Genomic DNA, 25897 nt, shown 5'->3' on the forward strand with positions numbered 1-25897 from the left:
GAGTGCTATGGATATATACCTTCTCCCATCAAAATTAAGGAAATTGAAGTCCTGACCAGTCAAGTTGATGATTGATCTCAAGTTGCAAGTCTGGTTAGAGAAAGATTCAGTGTGGGATTCTTGTCCTGCCACTCCCTCAGTGTACCTCCCAATATCTGCGTGATGCCCTAAAACTTATAGCTAGTATCTGCAATGTACAGCATGTGTATTACATTGTAGATGTTAAGATCTTTCCAGTTTAAGATCACTGTCGTCTCCCTGTGGAGTTCCCACGTGAGCCACCCCCACAGTTTTCCCATGCCCTGTGCTGTTAGGTGTACTTGTTTTTAGATCTTGAATTGGGACGTGTACTTGACTTCAAAACTGTGAAAGGTCCTTTTAAAATTTCCTTTGCACTGAAGATGCTGAGTGTGGAAGACACTAAGTTCTTCTCTTTGACTCTCATAATTCTTAACATAGAGATGATGACCCTGACATGCCACCGGTATTTTTAGAACTAATGGTAAAGTGTCTTTTTTTCTTTTTCTCTTCTGCTGAATACACCACAGACAGCCACAGTTCATTGGGCTGGAGAGTTTCAGCTGTACAACTAACAATGAATGCCTCTGTGAAACACTAACAAAGACAATTTTGCCTCCACATACCTCTGAATTTTGGTGTATACTTCTTTTACCTCTGCCTTGGGCTCTTAGGGGAATTTTTTTTAAATCCCTTTTGTTTTGCAAAATTATCACTTAAGGATTTTGTGATTTTTGTATCTAACAATACGAAATAAAGCATGGACAAGTATCACTCACACTGTATTGGTTACCTTCCAGCAAACAGCCTTTCAGAGATACTTAAAAGTTTCCAAGAGATATTATATTGACCTGAACTCTGATTTAATACCATATCTACACAGATGAGCACTCATAAATATTTTAATAAAAATGATATATCTGTCCCACATGTATCTTAATTGTATCTTAAACACAGTATACCAAAATTGTAGCCAAGGTTTAATGTCAGAGAAATGAACACGTGATGTAAAACATAAGAAAATTTATCACTACTGTAAGGTACAAATTAATTTAGCTATTTCTGGTTGTCTGATTAGACTTTGTTAGTGACTGTTTGATTTTCTTATTTCACCTACAAGTTAATATTCTTGGTAACCCTAGGGACTTACTGCACATTGATCAAAGAGTATTACAGTACACGTGAGACTAACTTAAGCTTAACAAGTGTGAGAGATTAGTGACTGTTAAACTGTAAATGTTGTAAGACACAGAAATAAGCGGTGACTCAAATGCAGTGGATTCTCAAGAGTCAGCAATGACAAGTTTAAGAGGTGACCATTTTCATATACACACACACATATGTACACAAACACACCAACTCCTTCCTTGGCTTTCTCTCCAGAGTAGGAACGCCTTCAAAGGTCATTGATGAGAATAATAAATGCATTGAGTTCTACAGAGTCCCTATCAGCCCAATGAATCACACTTAGTTGTGTCATTAGAAAGGATTTTGAATGATTTCGATCCTTTTCCTTTACCATGAAGTAGAACTTTCTCATTCAAATCCAGATAGGGTCACGAGAACACGTATGAAAACACAGCACCTATTCTAGGTCCTAGGACTCAAAGCACTCAAAGCACTAAAGGATGGTTCTCTGTGTCCCAGGATTGCTGTCACCAATTTTAAATGGAATCATGGAGGCATGGCTACTGAAAACAGCAGCCAACATGAACCAGGTACCCATTACCTTCTCAAGACCTTTCCATGTGGAATCTTACATAAGTAACGTATCACTAGTGCAAGATCCCTGCATTGTTTTTAATTTCCATTTTATATCTGAGGGAAGCATAGATATGATGTTAAGAGAAGCTAGTTCTGATCTCATAAAGTTGGTAAATGGCAGAACCAGAACTTCAACTCAAGGTTATTATTTCACTCTGGATTGTACCTGTCACCTGGCTAGCAATCAGCTGGAAGATAATGTTGGCCCAGAGGAACTGTGTTAAACTCAAATGCAAGCAGTGTACTTTCAGCAGTAAATGTGTAGGTCAGTGTTTTTGGATCTTGAAAGACATTTAATTTCATATATGGTATGTGTGTTTTATTTAAACTTCTCAAGGGTATTCCTTGTTTGGTTCCTTTCTTCATTACTGGAACATCAAAGGGCTTTATTTCATAGAAGAAAACCAAGTCTGAATCTAGAATGTTTAGTGTGTAGGTAATGAATGGGGCTGGTGTGTGGGATCTCTGAGTTTGACTCTCCGAAATCATAAGTGGGGTAGATGAGGATGGCCACGTATAAAGTTCCAGGGAGAAACTCCAATTCACTGCTGGATATGTGGGAGTGAGCACTGCTTCAGGGGACTAAATGGCAATTTCTCGTCTTCATTGCATATGTCAGATTTAATTGCTGACTCAGAGAAATCGTTTTTCTTGAGAGACTTGTGGTTTATCAGAAATGAGTGAGGAATTCCAACCTCGAGGTGTGTTCATGTGATGTAAAGAAAAAGTACCTTAGAGAGAAAGAATGTGTATTGTTTTCCTTGCTGTTTCCCCCTTCCCATAAAGGGAGCAGAGTGGTGCTAAGCAGGTAGACCCTAATGACGTCTCCACTCTCAAATTACAAGCATGCATCATCTTTCTACATGTGAGTAATAAAGAAGTTAACATCTGTTGTGCGCTACTCATGTGTCTGGATGCACAGTTTTATAGCAGGAAGGGGGAAAAAGGTAAAATCCCTTAATGATGAATTGCTGATGTGAGCCAGTATCACGACTATCATACTGGGCATATTTTTTAATGTTTCATGTTATCTAGGATTACTTATGGAAACTTTTGAATTGGATCCATTTTATTATAACATTAAAGATAAAGAACTACAAATGTGCTCACTTCAACAAAGGAGACCCAAGTATTTATTAATCTGTCCTGCAGAGACTGAAGACAGGTCCCTGGTCCTTCACAACAGGCCCGGCTGTATTAATTTACAGGAGATTATGGGCAAATTGCCCTTGTTGGGAAAGATTGGATATTGGTTTAGCTTCTAGATCCCTTTTGTTGGTACTAACAAGAGACTCATTTCTCTCCAAGTAAATTCTCTGAGAAAAAGCACATAACTATGCATTTATAGAAAATGTGCTGAACTATTGAAAGTTAATTTAGATAGTCTGTATGCATGCTGTGTACAGCTGAGTCTAATTTAGAATCTACAACTTTTACAGCAAAGAGTTTCAGGATCACCATGGGACATTGATGTGGTTACTATGGGAAAAGTTTTTACAACAAGGTTGCTCCCTCCCCCTAAATATCCCACACTTCTTCAGTTTAGCTAATCTCACGGCATTAGAGGTGCTTAAACCATGGACAATGTCAAGTAGTCTGATAGCAGGTGGAAGCAGCTTTTCTGAAGATTCTATGCTAGGTGCTAACACATAGCCAACCCTCTGGCTGGGTGAATGTTTATATGGAGAATTAGTGAAACATCTTGTCACTGCTCATTCCACGTGGCCAAGTTGCTGACACTGTGAGAAGTTATTACAGGGAAATATATAGCTGTGTGTTCAATTTAAAAAGTCCTCAGCTCAGAGAAACTAAAGCAGATACCTTAAAAGCAACTGAGGCCAATAGGAGAAGGGGACCAGGAGCTAGAGAAAAGGTGAGATCAAAAAGAATTAACCTAGAAGGTAACACACACGCACAGGAAATCAATGTGAGTCAACTCCCTGTACAGCTATCCTTATCTCAACCAGCAAAAACCCTTGTCCTTCCTATTATTGCTTATACTCTCTCTTCAACAAAATTAGAGATAAGGGCAGAATAGTTTCTGCCAAGTATCGGGGGTGGGGAGGAGAAGGAGGAGACAGAGTGGGTGGTAAGGGAGGAGGTGGGGGCAGGGAGGGAGAAATGACCCAAGCATTGTATGCTCATATGAATAATAAAAAAAAAAAATTTTTTAAAAAGTATGATCAGACACACTTAGGGAGGGTGAATATGTTAATTATCTGAATTGTGCTGGTGGCTTCATGAGTGTACCCATACATCAAAACATTGTTTATGCCTTAAATATGCACAATTTATTGTATGTCAGTTGTACCTAAATAAGATTAAAATAAGTAAATGCAAAAAGAAAAAAAAGTCCACAGCTCACATTCTCTAAGGCCCCTTTTCTCCCACTGTTGAGTCAGGGAAGAGGACAGTGTGAAGGGGAAGTCAGATTTGATTCCTCCTTTACACCAGCATGACCCACTGCACTCTGGTCTTAGGTGAACTTCATGACAACCCCGTGGATGTGTTGGTGTTCTGATTTGACAGATGAGGCTCACCATGAATAAGGAACATACCCAGGATCACAGAAAGACTGAATGACAAAGTTTAGATATACCGTTTCTGCCATAACCCAAAATCCATGGCTTATGAGCCAAGGTATAGGACTAAATAAAAATATCGATAATGATATTGATCTGAATATGACATTTCTTCAGAAAGGTCTCTTGGTGACTGATTCCAGTTCCAGACCACCCCCCCAGTCTAGTTATCTTCTGTATTCTTTAGACTTTGAGATCATTAATTCATCCTTGAAGACAGCATAAAGCAGGTACTCACCTACATGGTTCCCACTGGGTTGGCCCACTGGACTCTGAAAGGTCCCTAAGGATAGTTTGACATTTCAGTGTCAACTTCTCATTCCTCTACTTCAGACTTTTACGTGGGGCAGTGGAGCCCTGCCTATTTGTGTCTTTATACCACAGCCATGAGGCGTCAAACTCAGCTGGTTTTTGGAGGAATGTATCCCATCCCACAGTATCTCATAACCATAACTGAAATCCACAACTATAAGAGTAAATTGAATTAGTGATGTCCAAATATCTACATGGTCTCAGTACACACAATGATTCTGTGTGCCACTGTCCTACACATTGCCTTTATCACAATTATAACAGATATTGAGATTTTGCACCATTATAACACCTATAAGGGAATAAATTTTTCTGATAACTAACAAAATATATTTTTTATTATTTCTCTTAGGCTGAAATGAACTTATACAAAATTTTTTATTTACAAATATGTTGGCTCAATCAATTATTTTAGAGGAAAATGATTTCTCAAAGTGTATCTTTAACATTTCCTTAGAGGAACATAAAAATATGTTTTGCCCAAGTTCCGACTTAGTTCATAAGTTGTCAGTAATGGTTTCACTCATTTGAGCAAAATCTCCCCACCTGCTCTAGTGTACATAAAAAGACCTCACCTACACAGTGAAACCAGACAGGGGTTTGGACTTGGACACTGCCAACTTTGTCCATGTCCTACACTGTACAGTAAGACAGTGAGCACACAAGCAAAATGCACATGGGCCATCTAGTTTTGCATGAGCGATCCAGTCCTGAGGCCATAAATCCTAATTTTAGATTTGGCAGTATGTTCAAAGCAGAAAGCTATGCCCACCAGAGGTAAAATCAATTTAAAATATAAAAAACTAAAGTAAGATGGGACATTGCTATTCTTGTTTAAGTAGAAAAAAGTGACCCTCTCTATCTCAGAGAGGTCCTCAAATATGCCTTTTAAACTGTACCTCATCGAACTCCTACATTTCATGAAAGCAGAGGTAGTTATTTTGCTCCTTCTCATATTTGTTACGGTGAAAAAGAAGACTGGAGTTATGATGCAGATAAGAACATATTTTATAGGACACCGTGATACTGAATCAGCTGAAATAAAATTTTATGTGCTAGGTTATTCTAGTGGCCTTGCAACTTTCATACAATATAGCATTTAGACATCTACTTTCTAGCTGATTAAATATGTGATGAACTCCCGTTTATGAATATTTCTGGTATAAATAAAGTTCACTAGAATCTTAATCAGAAACACTCACCCATAAACTCGGTTCTATTCCGTTCACATTTCATGAGAGCAATTTTTCTGGAAGAAGGTCCCACTATCAGTACAACAAATAGGGCTTCTAATAGTTTTCAGATCTTCAAAAGTTCTAATACTCCACCTTGCAATACTAGAATATCTATGCATACTGGCCTCATTCTTAAACATAAGGCAAACGCCAAAATGTTAGAGGGAAGGGAAGGAGAAAAAAAATTAAAATCCTTGTGTTCAGAAACTGCCCATCACGTATTAAAAATCTGAATAAACTAACAAGGCTCTCTCTAATACATTTACACATATATGATAGCTGGAATACTTCACCTTATGTACACATCATTATTTTTTTCATTATTCTTAGAAAGAGGAAACCCAGTGTCTACAGAGCTCATAAAACTCTCAGGCAAAGTTACGCTTAATTCTATTCTTCTGAAATTCATAGCAATTCTGTCTTTGCAATGGAGTCAACCATCACATAGTCAACCATCACTTCTTTGATGTCACTAGCCTACTTAGGCAATTTATAGGAAACTGCCCGTTGAATCATTGATTCTCAAATGAAGTATGTGCTGTACACCTTCCAACTTTCTGCTTGGAGTACTCAAATAAGTCAGCAGTTTTAAGATTTAATATGCACAGTAAGAATGAGAAAATTGCCTTTAAAAGCATGACTCTTTTATGATAGAAACATTTTGCTATATTCAGTTGAATGGTTTTGTTTACCACGATGCCCCTGGTAAACATCTCTGAACGCCCCCCCCCCCGCCCCGGGAATGATGCATAATTAAATATATTTTTAATTCTGACTTTGTCTTCCTATTTTAAAAATGCTAAGAGTCTTTAGATTTGCATAGGAACTTTAAACACTATCTTGATAAAATTATTCTCTCAGATAGTCTCCCAGGAGTATTTAATCTTGACTACAGATAAAAAGTAAAAGTTTGTGGATTTTCTAAAATGCTGAAGTTAAGATGATAGCACAATCATCAAACCAGGGATTAGTCTGAACGTGCTATCAAAATGATCATTTCATGTCTGTGTAATTAGGTTTTAATAAACATGTTTGATGGTTACTTAAGAAACATGTTTTTCAATGCACAAATGGCAATCTTGTAACTACAGTACAAAGAGACTTTGCAAGACCATTTGTTTTTTAATTACATTCTGAGTATGATAAGCATTTGTTGCTTTCCCAAGCAAAGATTAAATTAATGTTATAAACCAATTTTCTAAATTTGAGGATTAAATGTATTATAGACCCAACACTGGATGTCTGGTATAGTAAATTAGGGTTTTTCTGGCATTTTCTAGAATATTTGTTATGGTGTGTAACCTTTTAATTGGGGCCACCATTTTTAAAGTGCTTACAAGGTTTATGATGCAAGTGTTTGGATTAACGGGTCATTAGCCATTTATAAATTATGTCTGCGATTATCTTTCAGATTGCTAGTTAGGTTCTTATTTTATCCTTGGTCTTTCACATTTTTAGATTCAGTCCATTTTTACAAGAAATTGAAAGCTTAGATTATGTCACTAAAATCTGACATTAGGAGATTTTAGCTATGTTTATCAAAAGAAACTGTAAATGATGGAAAATTGGTATGGTATAGGCATATTTGTAATCTTCTGTTTATCATCCTAAACAAGAAATTCCCTTAATTTTATTTCAAGAAAATTGCAAATGAATATTTTCCCATCTAACCTTATAAATTTGCTATGTTTTTAATGTTCACTATCTGTGCATTTTTCCAGGATTTTCCAAATAGATTCAGTTTAAATGATATTTACGAGTTGAATAAAGTCCTGTTGTATTGATAGTTAAATGTTACAATGACCAGTGAGCCCCCAAACAATATTCTGGAAAAAGTTCACTTCTGTCAATCATTTCTGAATATCAGGGTTCCTGCCTGGAGTGGAATCAAATGAACGTTCAGGTTTTCTACACTAATGAAGCTTGAATACGCCAGTAATAGAAGGTTTTCAGCAGTAGGTGGTGACCACCACATAAATCATGTCCCTAGATCTTAAACACAACACAGCAATTATATTTCTCTATATTGACAAACTTAATTGCTGACTTTATGTAGCCGCAATGTAATTATGATCTTCACTGTACTTTCTAATGTATCGTGTAGCCTTCAAAATCTAGCATTGTCCTCAAATTCTATGTCATGATGTCTTCAAAACTTCAAGGCAGTGTACGATGCTTTTTTTTTTTTTTTTTAGGGCAAGGGCTGTTTCCCTCAAAAGTTATTTGCAGTTGGTTTGGTTTTTATATTTTTCAATGTGATGTAAAAGTTTATTTCCTAAATGTAGGGTTAAAGAACCCTGACCCACATGACAGGGGTACAGTCCTAGGAATGGTGGTGTGTTCCATGGAGGAGGGACTTGGAGAAGATATCTTTTCTCAGTAATGTCAAAAGAGTTCCATCAACACCTTGATATCCATCATAAATATCACATGGCTTATCAGGGATCTCAAGATGAGCAGCAAGAGCAAGGTAGACTTTTACTATAAAAAAAATACAAAGGATCCTACAGTAAAACTCAGAAAATAGTCAGTTAAAATAACTTATAGAAGCCATTGACGGAAACCCATCATCTGTATAGCGTTTAGCAGCTTAGTTATTGGAGGAGAGGGAAACTGATGGATTAGTCGGGGTTCTGTGCTCTGTCTCTGTGTCATTAAAAGGCTAAGTGATTTTGAACACATCCCATAGAATCCCTGAGCCTTAGATTTTTCATCTGTCAAATAATGGAAAAGGATTTTAAAAGTCTGAAATCCTGAGTCTGTAAGACTCTGGCTTCTCTACCGAACAACCCCTAAGTCAGAAAGTGTACAGTCCTTATTAGGAGGATATTATTACCTTGTGGCATGGTCTTACTTCCCTGCTCCACATGTGGGTAAGAATTTTTCCATGCCATGTCGTTCATTTGAGAGACTCGGATCCTCTTGACACAGACTTACTAGCACATCCAGAATCTCTTCCCTTGGGGCGTTAGCTACCATTCTTTCCCAAAGGATGTTATAGACTTTCTAAACATTTACAAAGAAAGAATGAATCCATGGCACTTTTCTAAAGAGGAATAAAATAAAAATGAAAAGTTTGGTAATGGAAGGGAGTTCGTATAGTAGCAAACTGTGAAAGTAAAAAAAAAAAAGGTACCCACATTGATATAAGAATTCAAGTTCAATGAGCAATCTCCAATTGTTAAAAAAAATCAGCTCTGAACATGTAGCATGTTAAATTCAACAAGATAACAGTAATTGTATTATTTCAAGATCATTGTCATCTCCTAGAAGTGTCAAATAATTAATGTAGACATTTAGCAGAACCAAGGGGCAGACTGTATGGCAGGAATGTATGGTATGAGGTTCCCAGAGCTCTTGTTAGAGAGGTAGGTATGAGATAATAAACATGCCAGTACAGTACCTATAACAGTAAGAGAGCAAGAGAGGTTTTATGTTGGAAATCTAGAAGAGGAAAAGAATAATCTTCAATTCACAGCATTGCAGAATAGTGGAGAAGAACCAGATTAAGTGTCAAGAGACTGAGGATTGGCCCTGGGAACATGATGTAAGGTAAATGCTTCCTTTCCTCTTTAGTTCCAAGAATGTCAACACCCCTCCAAGTAAAGTGGGCTCAAGAACCCCAGTTGTTCATCTGTCTTTTGCTCTGTAGACCATTTGTGGTTTCTTGAAATTGATAGTAATCCAGGTAAGTTGAGAAGACAGACGCCTATTTTATTGTTCTTTTCACTGGCAGAGAAGACATCTCTTGCATTTTTCTTCCAACAAAGTCATCCAATGTGGAAATTCCAGCTCTTTGTAGCCCTCTTTTGGGTTTGGGTTTCTTTAATGGGACATTGGTAAATAAGAACTCTAAAAGAAACATCTCAAAAGTATGGCATCTGAAGGGTTTTCACCAACTGAAGTGTCCCTTTTATCCCTCTTATTGGAAATCACAGATGGCGTTTTAAGTGTAAAGTAAAATACTGTTATTAAGCTGCCTCTTATAAGCCTACCCTTTCTGTTCCTGCAATTGTTTAATCTTGTTTTGACAGTGGATAGAACACTAGAATTTGTTGGGCTTTTATTTCAAATTAGCAACTGTCCTAAATAACTATTTCTCACTACTCTCTGTCATGCCTAAAGTGGGCTCCATTGCTTGATTAAGAATTTAGGCTTTGAGTCTGGGAATAGGAAAGGGCTGGCCTTGGTTGCCTGATGTGATGGTGAAGGAAGATAGTGACTGCAGCCAGAAAGTGATGGCTTCTTCCCTTCCCTCATATCTGTAACATCCCATTTATCTTTACAGAAAGGCTTTATCTGAAGAAAAATTAAAAGTTGAAAAAAAAAAAAGCTTCGTGCTAAACAGACAGTTTAATTGGTTCCTCTATTTTTGGAACCTACAAGATAAATGCTACGTGTGAAGTTAATAAAGCATAATTGGAATTTGCTTAAGAGCATTCTCTCATTCCACATGGACCCATTCACTGCAGGAAGCAATAGGGCCTGACTGGGATGCAGGGATATATAGGCCCCTTTCCCAAGAACAGCCGCGATTTTCGCTGTGACCTTGAGGAATTTAATAACTTTTCTAGGTCCCCACTGGACAATAAACAAATTGGGGTGGGAATTGAAAGACTAAAAACAAACACAATAACTTAAAAAAAGAAAGAACAGAATGCTGTTTCAATTCTCAGATGAAAACACTATCATATATGTGTTAACATTTGCCATTTTTCCTCCTTTGTGCTGTACTTTCTTCCCCACAAAAAGACTTTAATATTTGTATGATTAATTTTAAGCTGTGTAGGCCTGTCACGGTTAGCAGTAGCTGCTATGCAGCTTTTACCCACTATCAAGATATAAATATCTACTCCACCCAAATATTTGACAAATAGAGTCAATCTTACCACTATTACTATTGCTAATACCTTTTTTTACTAGTTATATACGGTGGGAGAGGTGAATTTCTTAATCCCAGACATGACCCGACACTTTCAGCCTCATAGAACGTCTGTACTCAAATGCCTTTTTGCAACTTGAGCTAAATATCAAATTTCTTTAAAGAGCTTAGAACCAAGTAAAGCTCATTCTCAATCTTAATTTTTTTAAATATTTGAAAATGGCTCTTTGGCTCTACTTTTACAGGGCTCTATTATACCTGAATCTTTGAAAAGAGTGGTTTTTAATTTCCAAACTGATACCTGTTTTATTCGAATGCTTATATAATAACAGCAAGTTAAAACACAATTTAGAAGTACCATTGCAGATCAGGTGAGACAATATAGGTAGGGATTAGAGTAAAGACTCTGAACCAGACTCGGTTACTGGCCAGGTGGTTGGAGCCCAATGGGAACCTTGCTTAGGGGTTGATGGGAGAATTTAATGACATGACATTTTGTGCTCCATGGTCCATGCAAACAATCTGTGGGCCACAAGAAATACTTAATGAGCATCAGCACAGGGACCTTTGCCAAGGACCTGTCTTACCAACTGTGCAAGTGTGAGCAGGTTCTCAAACACAGATTCCTATTTTCCATCTGGAAATCCCAGCTTTTCCATTTTAGCAGGATTTATGGGATTAGAAATTTCTCCCCATCCGAAATACAAATGCTCTCAAAGAAAATCCTACTCCATGGACCAAATGGTGATGCTTTGAGCATAAAAATGTTTTTTGGCTAGTCCATAATGAAAGATTTCAGAAGTGTAGATGAAATCATCTAAGTGCTAACTTGCAACCTTTAATTTATCAATCAGAATTTTGATCTCCACAGTCTGAAGGTTTTGGGCTAGAGCAGTTCACTGATCTTATTTCAAATCACAAGAACTCGTTACAACTCTTCTTCATTCATCCAGTACACAAACATTTATCTCCATACTAAGTAGCTATTATGTTGTTTTTTAAGTGATATTGAAAAGACTTATTAACATTCTTATTTGAAAGCTATGTAAATCTTGGAAAAATGACAAATCTGTATTATTTTTAAACTTTCCTTCTCTCTAGCTTTGTTTTTTTTTTTTTTCCTTACTGCTTTTTCTTTAATAGTAGACTTCAAGAGTTTGGAAAACTAGAATTATTTGAGCTGTTTCAGGCTAATGGATAGTCACCAAGAGTATTATGTTGTGAAAAATAATTATTAGAACACACCTAGAAACTGAACACATAAATATATGAACCTTCTGTTTTCTAGGGAATAGTTCCTTTGAGAAAGACTTAACTTATCTTAGCTATGTATGAAACAGTATTAAATGCAAGTAACATACTTAAGATCATCAAATACACAGCCTGCTTAAGAAAATTAAAACACAGAAGAATATTGCTTGCACAAAGAACAGCATTTTTCAAAATATATGTTGCAAGTTTCACACATTACTGATTTTTGCTCCAAAGTTGAATTTTTATCACTGACAACAATATCACCATATGGCTGATTTCTCTGAAGTGACTTAAGCCACTTCATTTATTTCCCAGAGAATTTCAGTTAAATATTCAAGTCTGAATAGCCTTAATTGTTTCTGAGTATTTAAAGTAAAAGTAATGTTCCAGTAAAAGAATGAATGGCTTAGCTCTCAACTCAGTCATACAAATGCCTTTGGGTGAAGAAGAAGGGAGAGGAAGAAAGGGAAGAAAAACCAAGAACATTAAGGAAGACAAAAACAAAGAAGGAAGCTATGAAAGAAATAAGGAACTGAGAGGACCGCTAGAATGCTTACCTGGAGAGAAGCTGACGTTTAGTTAGGAGAGGCTTTTGAAATTACTCTGTTCAATTGCATAACTATTCTTAATGTTCTTGCTGAATTAAACCCAGCTGTAAGTGTCGTAGTACATTAAAATCATTACTACACATCCCCAAACTTGGGAGAACAAACCTTTGGATAAGTAGGAACTTCCAGTACGAGATTTTTATATGTTCTGGAGAGAAAAGCACCCCTAAATGAAAACATGGCTTGCATACTCTGCCTCTTTCTTCATCTTAATTTTTGTTTATTTTCTCATAGAATGTAGCTGTGGTTTGACTTATTGCAATAACAGCTGCCACACATGTGCCAATAACTGAACTCTAGGAGGAAACACTGCCAGGAAACTGTTTCCTAATGATAGGATCTGCATATTTTAATGAGCTGGACATGTAGGGAGCTGCACAGACTCTGGGCTCTGCTCATTCTGGGTTTTCCCTTCCTGGTAGATCACTCGTGGTTTCCCTTCGATAACAGGTGCTAACTGGAAATGGGTTTGCTACCAGCACACACCAGGCCAATGTGGCTTGACATTTTCAGAGTTGAGATAAAATACTAGTGAACTTTCTGTGGTGAGTCTCTGTTATGTTTAGTGTAATCATGTTCATTGAATGAACAAGAGCCTGGACCATCTACCACATCACACAGCACAGACACAAATGTTCACAAAGTAAAAAAAAAAAAAAAAGCCAACCTACTGAAGGACCTAGGGGTAAGCCATTTTTCAATCCACTTTTTGTCTTTCTCTCTCAATTCTGTTCCCAGTTTTGTTTTTGTCTTTTTCTCTAACCTCACCTCCCTCATCCCATTGCTCCCTTACTTTCTTGTCACCACCACGAGTGTTCATGGAGCACTGCTGTAGACCTGGTACAGTGCTAATCTTTTCTATGCATTATTTTATTTATACTTCTCCATCCCTACCTGAGTCTTTCCTTGGTCCCCCTCTTAACTCACTGCCCACTTCCCTTCTCTCTCTATCACCAATGGAGAGACTCCACAAATGGCTACCCAGGATATGCATTGATTAATCGTCATAAAATACATAACTTTTTATTAGGTACAGTACTACCTGTCAAACACTGTCCTTTTGTTGAAGAAAGTTACATCTCATAAGGAGGTGAGCCAAACCAGAATGGTGTATGCAAATTACTCTAGAGGGAAATCTAGAATGTTCTGCTGTCTAAATGGTAACTTTACTGTACAACGGTTTCCTGAAACGGTTTCCAAAGTTAGTGCTTTTATAAATATCTTGGACTGGAAGATGTATTTTACTAAGAAACCTGCAGGTCTATGATATCAGTGGTTCATGAGTCACTCTTGGAGGAACTTTGTCCCAAAGACATGGTCAAAGCAAGTAGTTAATGTATTTTCCCACACTTCTCAGTGTCTTTAAGCCTTCATCAAACATGTTCCTGCTGAAAACTCTGACTAAACCTTCAGAAGATCTTTTGTGTTCTGCTAAAGTCTCCGGTAACTGCTCTGGAGAGAAATAACTTACACACACAAAACAAGGAAATGGAATTTGTAAGCTTAGTGGTGTTCTTTGTAAAATTCTGAATATTTGATATTATTTCTTAAAAGGGTACAATAATGGTTCTGTTTGTTATAGTTCCTGACAACCTGGAATTCCTGTGAAAAACAACCATGGGTGCGTATGACATAACAGATTTTGGATGTCAAAACTTTGAGTTTGATTCTGATTCTGTTAGCGTATGTTTACAAAGCATCTTTAATATTTTTCATTGTCTGGTTATGTACTTTCTTTACCTATAAACTAATTAATTCATAGAGAAATTAGAGGCACCATTTTACATAAAGGTGTTTGAAACTTTTGAAAAGGGTGCATGAATATATACATTGCCATCAATGATCATTAGACAAATTTTTGCAAGAGATGTGTGCCTACTCCCAGAGCAGAGGTCAGAAAATGTAAAACTTATTCCCACCTATGAGATAAGGCCAACCACCATTATTATACAGCCTGGTAGCTGAAAATGGGTTTACTTTTTGTTTAGAATATTTTATTTTGAAATATTTCAAGTTTTTAATACTTTAAATGGTTGAAAAATCAACCATGATAATTTGTGAACTCCTAAAAATTATGTGACATCCATTTTTGGTTTTTCATAAATGAAGTTTTATTGACACATGGCCATGTCACTCATGCAGCTGTGATCTGTGGCGGCTTTCATGCTGCAAAGGCAAAGTTCTATAGTTAGAACTAGACCGTGTGTGGCATTCCCTGCTTCGCAGCAATGCAGTGTAACTTGAAGTGTTCCAATTGCCACATGTGTCTGTGTGCAAGGCCAATTTCAAAGACAAAATAATAGGGCAGGTGTGATGGAGAACATCTATAATCTCAGATAGTTAGGAGGTGCAGATGGGAGGATCAGGGTTCAAGGCCAGTCTAGGCAAAAAGTTAGTGAGACCCCAAACTAAGTCAACAAGACAGAAAGGGTGGTACAGGTCGATATCCCCAGTTAGGTGGGAGGCATAAGTAGAAGGTCAGTGCTGGGCAAAGGTCAGTGCGGTCACAGGTCAGTGCCTGGCAAAAATGCAAGACTCTATCCAAAAGATAACTAAAGCAAAACAAAAAGGAAAAATGTGGGTCTGGGGTCATGGCCCAAGTGGTGGAGTGCCTGGCTTGCAGGAGAGCACAAGCCCCTGACTTCAAACCCCAGTAAAAAAAAAAAAAAAAAAAAAGATGAAATAAGTAAAAGTTCATTATAGGTCAGCATTCACAGAAGAGCATGTGTAAAAATACCCAGCACTTGCTTCAAACTTCAATTATGCAAAACATCAGTGCATACACCAAAAAATCCAGCCTTTGTGTTAGTAAACTAATGAATTTTATAATAAGTTTTATTTATTATAAAAATTGCTCTAATTATTAGCATCATTTTTTTGAATATCATCAAAATGTGTAGATGTTTGTGTTCTTGTCATATGTGTCTCATATCCTTAGTTTTGGTGCTTGGATTGCAAGGTCTAAAATATTTACCATCAGGGCATTTACAGAAAAAGTTTGCCCACCCGTGTTAGACTGAAAACTTGTGAGGTAGTCACTTCAGTTGTGAGAAATGTCTCGTTGTCATACAGTTATCTTCAAAAATGCAATTTTCCCTGATTATGTAAGTAATATGGTCTACTGCTACAATGTTTGCAATGCTGTGAGACAAAAACTGGAGAGTCTTGTCAAATTTTACTGGTTCAGAGTAAAGTCAAAACCAAAATGTCTTAACAGTCCCACCAAAAGGAGACTCAGAAAGCAGCATGAACATCTGAATGAATAGCCTGCTGAATGTCACAGGTGTGACAGATTCTGCTAATGCGTCAATTTTTATCCTCTGGATCTTTTTCACCTACCTTTATATATTGGAAAGGTTACTGTAGAAATAATACCACGTAAAACTTTGAGTAGTTTCCCGTGCTGTTCAGAAATCTCTGTAAACAGTATTTGTGGTTGAATGTTACTGACTCATGTGGGCCTGCCCTCTTGTGAGTCTCCTTTTGGTAGGACTGTCAAGATATTTTGATTGGACATTTTCTCTCTCATTTTTAATATCAAAATTTCATACTAGTTTCTTAGAATTTTTTCGAATGATCAATTGCTTTCATTTATTTATCTTAGCATTCAGCTGAGAAGTTTGGAAAATGCCTTCATTTTTATAGACACATTCTATGATGGCTGATGCCAGCCCATTACTTGACTGGTAAACAGAGGTTGCTTTACCAACTGACAGTCAGATGGTACAATAGTGGTTAGGGCTCAGATTCTAGAGCAACCCGGAAAGCTTTGGATCCTAACTGTGTGATAACATGCATGTTGTTCTCACATCCGTGTGTCAGCCAGGAAGAGCACAGTAAAGTTAGCTGTAAATCAATATAAATTCCCCAACTCTCTTTCCCCACTCAGATTGAGGAATACCCATTCCTCCAGAAGTTCCTAGGTGACTTTGAGAAGAGAAGCTTGCTTCTGCTAGATCAAATTCAGCTTCCTTTTACAATGTCAAGTTTTCCACCCTGCAGCTCGGCTACTTAAAATATGCTCTTGACCCTGTCACCTTTGTCTGTTGACTTCTCCTATTCCTCAGCTATAACACAGGAGATCAAAGTCACCAATGTTGAATCACTGTGATGAATAAATTAGATTATGCACATATAACACTTTTGTCATCCCTATACAGTCAGCCCACTGCAATAACCCCAATAATAAGACATTCAAAGTCTAGGATTAGGCACAAGATGTTTCTTTGCTCCTGGTAACCCTCCGAAAACTTCCAGCACCCCCTGTGGATAGGAGACACAGGAGTCTCAGCTGCAAAATCACAGGAATCCTGTGTTTGTGTATGTAAAAAGGTGGGAAAGAAATTTAAATAGGTCAAAGTGAAGACACTTAAATATGCACCCCACAGCTGTTCCCTGCTCCTCCTTGCTTCTGACATCAGTCCCTCTTATTAAAAGCTAATAAAAGAAATATTGAAACACAGCACTATTAGCTTTTACTCCAAATTCTTTTACATTTCTGCTAAATTCAGACAAGCTAATAAGTTCATTGTTTTTGTCCTGCTTCATGTAAAATGGTTCCAAACAAATAACCACCCTTAAAATCTTTCCCTCTCCCTCAAATTTATTCTTCAGGAATATTAGCTCACCTTAGTTTTTAAGGAAAAGAAAAGTTCATTATAATTTGTAAATCTAACTGGGCTGCCAAGTTGACTGTTCTATTTAACAATAAGTTGAATACAAAAACTCCCCAAGGCAGAAAGATAGAGTACACAGCTTAGAAAGTTTGGCAGTTTAATTGACATTCCCCAGCAGCCTCAGGTGGAAGTTAATTTCACTGCTAGTTATGTATACATACTTTAGTTGTTGTATAGGTTAGTGTGTGCTTGTTTGAACATTTGCAGATATCTGTCTTGAGGGTTACACTACAACTAAGTTAAGAGTGATTTTGTTTGTTATTTATATGTGTTCATGCCTGTATCATAAAAATTCATTTTAAAATAGGAATAAAGTTAATCTTTCATGATTTTTTTAGAATGTTAGTCTTTGGAAAGCTGCCTGTTTTTCACATTGGGTTTTATCTCATTAGAACAGAGAAAGAGCCTTTCACATTCTGTTCTGGGTTGAAATGTGTAATTATATAACTCATGCATTAAAGTCTACACTGTAATTCCTGGAGAATATGGCCTTAGTTGGAGATAGGGTCTTTACATAGGTAATCAAGTTAAAGGGAAGTCATTGGGGTGAACCTTTATCCAATAGGATTGGTGTACTTATAGAAAGGTGATCATGGGCAGAGATAACATAGAGGAAAAAGTCAGGAGGAGGTACAGGGAGAAGATAGCTCTTTACAATCCCAGGAGATAGGCCGAGGGCGCATCCCCTCCCTCACAGCCCTAGAATAAGCTAACTAGCCAGCGCCTCGATTTGGGAATTCTAGTTTCTGGAACATAAACAATAAATTTCTATAGCTTAAGTCTGAGGTTACCACAGCTCTACCATAGCAGTGTACATTCCTTTAAAAGATATCCAATGCCTTGTGACAATAATGGACATTAAAACAGCCTAACAAAAGTAAGACAACAAAGAAAGATTGATTGTTTATATGTATTGAGGGACATTTGAAAAAAATCTAATATGTGTGAAATTAGTCTTGAATAAAGTCCTCACACAGAGGCCTCTCTCAGGAGTCTCGAATCCATCATTAACATCCATCAGAAAGTCTAAGCCCTCATAAAATGCTCAAGATGGGAGGAATGAAAGATACCACCTATTAGATGAACCAACTTTTCTTCAAAGAAGAAGAATTTATCTCACAGATGTGCTGAATTATATTTCGTTACAGCCCACTGCACATTTTCTAGTACAAGACCCATCACCAGTGTTCTGTGTGAGTACAGATTCACAATTTTTCTTTAGGTTCCTTAAAACATCTCTCCCAGGGTTGAGGTCTTCATCCAGCTGGTGGCCCTATTAGGGAGCATACTGGAGGATTATGAGGCTTTATAAGTCCTAATGTTGTTGAGGCTTGTGATTCATGAGCAGTAGGTGCAGAACCCACAGGGAAAAACTCAAGCACAGAGAGAATTGAAGACAGGAAGGCAAGAGGCTCTGTGAGCCCCGAGATTAATCTTCCCAGGAAGGAGCAGAGACACTAATGCTTGAGAAACATAACAACAGACTGCAAAAAAGCAGTAAGGAAAAAAGACCACATTACAGCTTTTACTTATTTTGTTGGACTTTTATTTCCAAATCACACAATTGTCTGAGATGATTTAATGCACAATTACATAAAAAATGAAATTAACATGTTTTTAAAAGCATAAAAGCAACTGCTAAATAAAGCCATAACATTTTTCTCTGAGCTACCAAGATAATGAACCATATTTTTCATCTCTAACTGTGCTTCTGTGTCATGAGTGTGGAATTTGGGGCAGGAGGGGGCAGGGAATATACCTCAGCTACTAAGAGACTGTGTCACAGCTCCTGGGATGTGGCTTTTGTCACTTCTAGAGTACACTGGGTTGAGGAACAAAACAGCAGTGCCTCTGAGAAACTGTGTCACTGTTACACTGAACGTCTAAATGCTTTAGCAAGTGAAGAGGGCAGAGGTAGTGCAAACGGAGGATGACACACCATGCATGTTCTGTACTTTGGTGCCTCTGACTGCTTGATGCAACTTCTGATTCAAGACATTGCTCTGTCTTGTAGAATATAAAGTTATTCTGTGTAGAATATATGCACTTTTCTTATGCATAACTCTTTATGCATATGTGCACACAATACATGAAACTGAAGAGAGCCTCCTGTCTACATCTGTGGGCACAAAAACACACAAATGGTATGTACACATTTGTGTGCACACACTCCTATGAAAAATTTTCCAAAATGTGTAGTGGAAAGGCCCTCCATTACAATTCTTCTCTGGAAGGTATCTTCCAGGTCTCAGGAGAAAAAAATTCGATCATGTATTATTTTTAGAATAATTTTACACGCAAGATGGTATAGCATAAAATAAGTAAATGAAAACTAATTTTACTCAAAGGTTGAGCTAACAGGGTATCTCCTATATTCTGGAAGCTGTGTTCACGTTGGCAATATGAATAAATGCACAGGACTTTGCTTCTGATCTTAGGGATCCCACAGTGTGATTATTACTTTTCGTTAGTCCTTAAACAACATCCAATATTATTTACCAGTGCCTGCACATCTGCCCAAAGAATACATCGCTAGAGACGAGAATGCAATTTAATAACTCTTGTCCTCTGTCAATCACTGGATGACATTTAGTTGAGGAGCCTGAACAAAGTGGAGGTGACAACCCCAACACCTACTTGCTTTGTCCTTGCCGGATGTGCTTTAACCAAAGGACCAAGTCTGTCTTTTGCCACATGCCTTTATATATTTTCCATAATTTAAAATGGGCAGTGAGAAAAAAAATGTGCGACTGCTTCACTTCTATTGTTCTAGAACAACCCAATCCTCCCAAGTCTGAAGACTGGTCCCAAGGTATCTGAGTGAAGTAAAGAGGCAGACAGGTCCAGAATTGCACACAGTGCATTTTATTGGGAACTTAATGGTCCAAAGTGGCAGCAAAATTAGGTAGATCCCTGTCCCCCAATTTGGGTCATTTGAAGGGTGTACGTATTGGTTAGCACAACAACGACTTTATCTGAGCCTGAATGTACTGGCTTATCTTATGTGCTGATATCACAGAGACAGACACACTCCTGGTGCCAGTGTGTGGTCATAAACTTCCACATAACAACCACTGTAATGGTTTTGTCTCTTTATAGTTTGCTGGGAAACCATGCTGACAAACTGACTAGGGTTCCTGGGGATAATACTGGCAATTACCACTCAAGGTGGCTACAGTCCCATCAAACAGACTCCACATATTTATTAAAGGATTAATTAATGGTTTTATGTAAAAGTTCAGAAAAACATCTGCACTTGCTTAAATATCATGACAAGGTTGTATCTCGGTGAGGGGACAGAATGATCTACAAGTTACATTGAACTTAAGATGTAGTGACCTGAGGCCTCACACCCTACATAGTGATGGTGCCAAGAAGTGGTCTATGCAGATATTTTCTTTGAGGACATAGGCCATATCTAGTCTAATTCCAATTGACTTTGGTTGGGGACCTAGGTATTTGTGTCACTTTAGGAAGTTCTCTGAAAGAATTTCATTTATTCATGATGGTATCTGAATTTGCACAGTCAAGAGAAAAGTTATCTGTGGGAAGAGAAAACACTAGAGGAAACCAAAGACCTTGGACCTAAACCAGAACCGGAAAGACTGGAGTGCACAAGTGAGCATGTGCTGACGTGTTTGGTGTATGGGCTTGGGTGTACTCTGTTGTATGTTTATATGTGCATATTTGTATTTTTATATGTATTTCTTTGCATATGACTATGGCTGTTTATGTGTGGGTGTGCATGGTATCTGTATTGTGTGTGTTTGTGAGTTCCTTATGAAGAGTCTGACACTTTTAACCAGCTCTCTTAAAGCTTTCTTTTGTTTTTTAAATAACAAATGGAATATCTACTTTCAGAAAGCAATTCTCTTAAGCCATCTCCTGGTTAAGTATCAAATAATGAGCTGGATTAAATATAACCTACTAGACAAAGGTGTAAGACCCTTCCTTGGTTGTGTTACCCTCGACAACTTCAGGTGGAATAAGGCTCCCTACTTTGAGTGTGTGTTCAGTCTTTCTTATTCCATATCTGTTGTGTTAGTATGTTATGCAAAGTTTAAAGAAATGATCAGTGCTTTCTTACAAATTGGTAACATATTTTTGGTCATAAAAGGTACGATTTATAAAATTATTGTGAAAATATTTCAAAAACAGAGAAAATGGAGATTGCCTGGAACCCCACAGAATCCACAGACAATATTTGAATAGGCAGGTAGCAGAATATGTAGATGAATACAAATTGAGTATTAGATTACACAATACTTTCTCCACTGCACTAAGACCCACTCTTTTACTCTTCTACTCTTTCCACTCTTTCTACTCTTTCTCCTTTAAGAAAAAGAAATTTCTTAGACACTTAGCTGGAAATATAAATCATGCTACCATATATCTTATCATTAAAAATTCTCTTCTTGTTCCCATCTTGTCTGTTAGCAATGGCCTGCTTGTTTCCTTCCTAGAAAAGACAGTGCTTTGAAATCATTGTCTACACTCACCCTCTTCTCTGTCACTTGAAACACATTCCAGTAATGCTCTAGAACCCACCATTCTACTAGCCCTGACGTTATCAAGGTCATTAATGACAACATGTTAGTAAATCCAGTTGTGCATTTTCGGTCACATTTTATTGGACCTATAAGTCGAATTTGACTCAACAGATCCTTTCCTTCGGGCTGGGATGTAGCTCGGTGGTACAGCGCTTGCCTAGCATGCGTGAGGCCGTGGGTTCGATCCCAGCACCAAAAAAGAAAAGACAAAAAAAAAAAAAAAAACCAGATCCTTTCCTTCCCCTGGAAGTGTTCCTTTCCCTTGCATCTAGGATGGTTTTACCTAGCTCATTTAAGTGTTCACCTTCAATTTCCTTTGTGGTTTCTCCTCACCCCTTTGATATCTTAGTATTCAAGTCCACATTTCACTTACCAGACACTTTCTTTTCCCTGTGTAAATTCCTACCATCCATCCAGATGACCTCACCTAGTCCTCTATCTCTATTTCTGTGAGGCCTAATTCTGCATGTGATTTCCTCTGAACCTCAGACTTAACTATTGAACTTCTCACTTAATATGTTCACTTGAAGTGTAATAAATATCTCAAAGTTGACACATTCAAAATTGAGTTCCTGGTTTTTCCTTCCAACTGGCCCTCAAGATAGCCTTCCCTGTCTTAGTTAAGAATAACTTCCTCAGTCTATTTTTCTCAGATCAAAATCTTGAGAGTGCGTCTTGATTCATGTCTGTACCCAGTCACAGTCCTATATCCAACTCTGTCAGTTAATTTACTTTACAGCTGTTTCAGACATCTAGCCACTGTGGACCACGTCCACTGCCATTGCTCTAGTCTGAGCTGCCACCACTGCTTCCCTGGATCATTGTATTCACCTTCCTCAGAAGGTAGTCTTGGGTTCACTCTTGCTCCTTATAACCTCTGTTCTCAAAAGTGGCAACGAGAATGATCCTTTTAAAAGATAAATCAAACCATGTGAGCCCTCATTCAGATCTCCTCAGTGGATCTGTTTTACCCAAAGTCAAGATCTAAATCCTAACAAAGACCCGTGCAATTAATATGCTTCCTGTTCCCTCTGTACTCTGTAACCCTGGCTCCTTGTTCCTCTTAGAATCTGCTAAGCATGCCCTCCCCTCCTGTCTTTTTACTATTTTCTTTTGTTTCTCTAGAACTCACCATTCTAAAGGAATCTTTGTAAGATTCTGAATATCTGATATTATTTCTTAAAAAGGTATAGTAATGGTTCTGTTTAGTATGGTTCCTGACAACCTGGAATTCCTATGAAAAATAACCATGGGTATGCATGACATAACAGATTTTGGATGTCAAGTCTCCTCCCTCACTATTTTCAGTCCTTTGTTCAATTGTCACTTTCTCAGACATCTTTTAAAACAATCTAAAATTGCAACATTACCCCCCTCACACACATTTCCATGCTCTCTGTCTCCTACCCAACTTTAATTTTGCTGTGTATTACTTAGCACCTTCAAACACACTGTAAAATACCCTTGTTCATTGCTCTTAATAAACTCTAGACTGTATGCTCCATTAAGGCAGGAATTTTTGCACATTTTGTTCACTGCTTCCTATATGCCCAGTGCTCCACACAATAAATGCTCAATATAAATTCTTTTCAGAAATGAACAAATGATATGGTTGATATTGTACTCCATATGTTTCATACTGACATTCATTTACCCACTTAATAATACCCTGAAAGTGTCTATTTCACTTTGCCTATTATAACATGATTGTTTCTGGTACAATAATATCCTGTCCTAATAGTATGAATGTTAATTCATTAGGACCCTATTATTGGGTTTATGCTGGGTATAAACAAATTGAATTATTTATTTGTATTAGTGAATATTAATTGTACAAATGGGTTTCTTGTGATTTTCCCATACATGCCTAAAATGTACTTTGAACAAATTCACCCCCTACATTACTCTAGCTTATCTCCCCTTCCTTTCTTTTCACAATTTCAGTAGGTTTCATTATCCTATTTTCATACATACCTATAAAGTACGTGGATCATTTCAACCCCACCACCCTCTCCATAGCTTGAACTTTTAGCCCATACAAAGCCTGCAACCTACACAAATACCCACCTACACAAATAATTGTGCATGCTTCAGGTTATTTTCTCGGCATTATTTTTCTGGAAAAGGTAATTTGGAGTCAAGGTATCCATAGATTTCACATATGAAAATACAAATTACCAAGTTAATTTCTAGAAGTATGGCATTCATTTTTCTCTACCATCTCGATGATAAGAGGATCCTTTTCCCAGCATATTAAGGCACATGTTATATTGCTGCTAAAAGTCTTTCCAACTTGATACAAAAAATGTATATAATAAGGTTTTTCAAATTAGTGTTTTTCTTCTAATTTTAGATTTTAAAAAGTCATGAAGATATTACAGTCTTCCCTGATGTTAACATTTGATATAACCTTCCTGCATTTGTCAAAACCAAGAAATTAACATCAGTATGGTACTGTTATCTAACACCACCTGATAAGATTTTGATTTACACTTTTTTTCCTACTTAAACCTCATTTTCCTGTTCTCATTCACAGGTCTTCTTTTATAAGATGTACTTCTGTGTCATTTGCCATTATTTTTTAACTTTACTGTGTTGAAAATTTATATTTCTACTTACAATGTCTTTACAATAGAGAGACCTCATCAAGCCTCAAACTGCTGCTTGAAGTAGTGGAGAAGGCATTAGGTTTTTTCTTTGCATTTTAATCAGGGGCTGGTCCCCAAATTAACATATGCAGATGGGGCCTCTGTATCTGCAGGCTTTTCATCTATGGATTCAACCAACCATGATTTAAAAATTCTCACAAAAATTGTATCTGTACTGAACATGTACAGACCTTTTTTTAATTAGAATTTTTCAATATATTATTGTCATATTGAGGGCACATTGTGACATTCACATAAGTCCTTACAATATATCATAATTGAATTCACCCCCTCCATCATTCTCCTTTATCTTCTCTCCCCCTCCCCTTCTTGGAAAAATAAGACCTGTTGGAACTATTCTATTTTCATTCATGAGTAAATAATATCCCCACCATATTCACCCTCCTTCACCTTTTCCTTATATCCTCCCCCCTAATCTAGTGTTAACCCCCCAGACAGGACCTGTTTTACCTTCCAGCTCTCATTTGCCTCTATTTTTAATGTATATTTAGTTTTGATGAATTAGTATTGTCTGTTTATTTATATGGTAGATTAAGATCTATTGGAAGAAGCAACCATGTATGCCCACATGTCTTAAAATGTCTACATATCATTGATAATTCCTCCAAACTAAGTAAATGTTATATGAAAAATATTGCATCTTCATAAATATTTGAGAAACATTGATATATATCCAACAAGCATAGCTTTTTAAACATGACTAATTATATTCAACTTATTTCTTGATTTATTTCTTAAGTATCTCTGTTGCAGGTGATAAAAAGTCTAAAATTCAACTTGTCTAAGTGCAAGTAATAATAAATTGGGTGATGGAATGAGAAGTCCCAGCCTAAGGTAGACAGAATCAGGAATCCAGTGATGTCCTCAGGACTTGGTGTCTCTTTCTCAAGACTGCACATTGACTTCACTTGTTGGGGTCTATAGGATGGTAAAATAGCTTCTAGTAAAAAGTCCTATGCGTCACTTATTTGCCTTTGAATCAATCAGGTACACAAGGAATAGGCCATGCTCATTGGCTTTTTCCAGGGGTCAGTGTCCACTCCATGAGAAAGATGGAATTTCATGCATGAAGACTGGGAGGCGCTCTCTAAATTAAAGATCTGAGCTATTCCTTCAGTAAGGTATGACCATCATGGAGGCAAATAGTACATATCTGTCATTGCTATAGTTCATATACAATGGCTAAGAAACCTACTTTGATGCTGTATGAAGCCATACAGTATCCTACAACTGTCCTGAGCCCTGTTTGCAATTACCTGTGACATAAATATTGTAAAAAATATTTACCTCATTTTACCTTCAGAGACCTCATCTCAATGATACACAATTAACTGTGCTAAAAGTCAG

The 25897-nt window shown here is 37.3% G+C and overlaps 1 protein-coding gene across 16 annotated transcripts in view; it reads left to right on the forward strand.

Moving 5' to 3' along the window:
- Window positions 1-25897, forward strand: part of Tenm2 (teneurin transmembrane protein 2) — a 1177215-nt gene that overhangs the window by 436682 nt on the left and 714636 nt on the right. The gene's annotated exons all lie outside the window — the stretch shown is intronic.

This window comes from Castor canadensis, chromosome 16 (genome assembly GCF_047511655.1).
Source record: "Castor canadensis chromosome 16, mCasCan1.hap1v2, whole genome shotgun sequence".
NCBI lineage: Eukaryota > Metazoa > Chordata > Mammalia > Rodentia > Castoridae > Castor > Castor canadensis.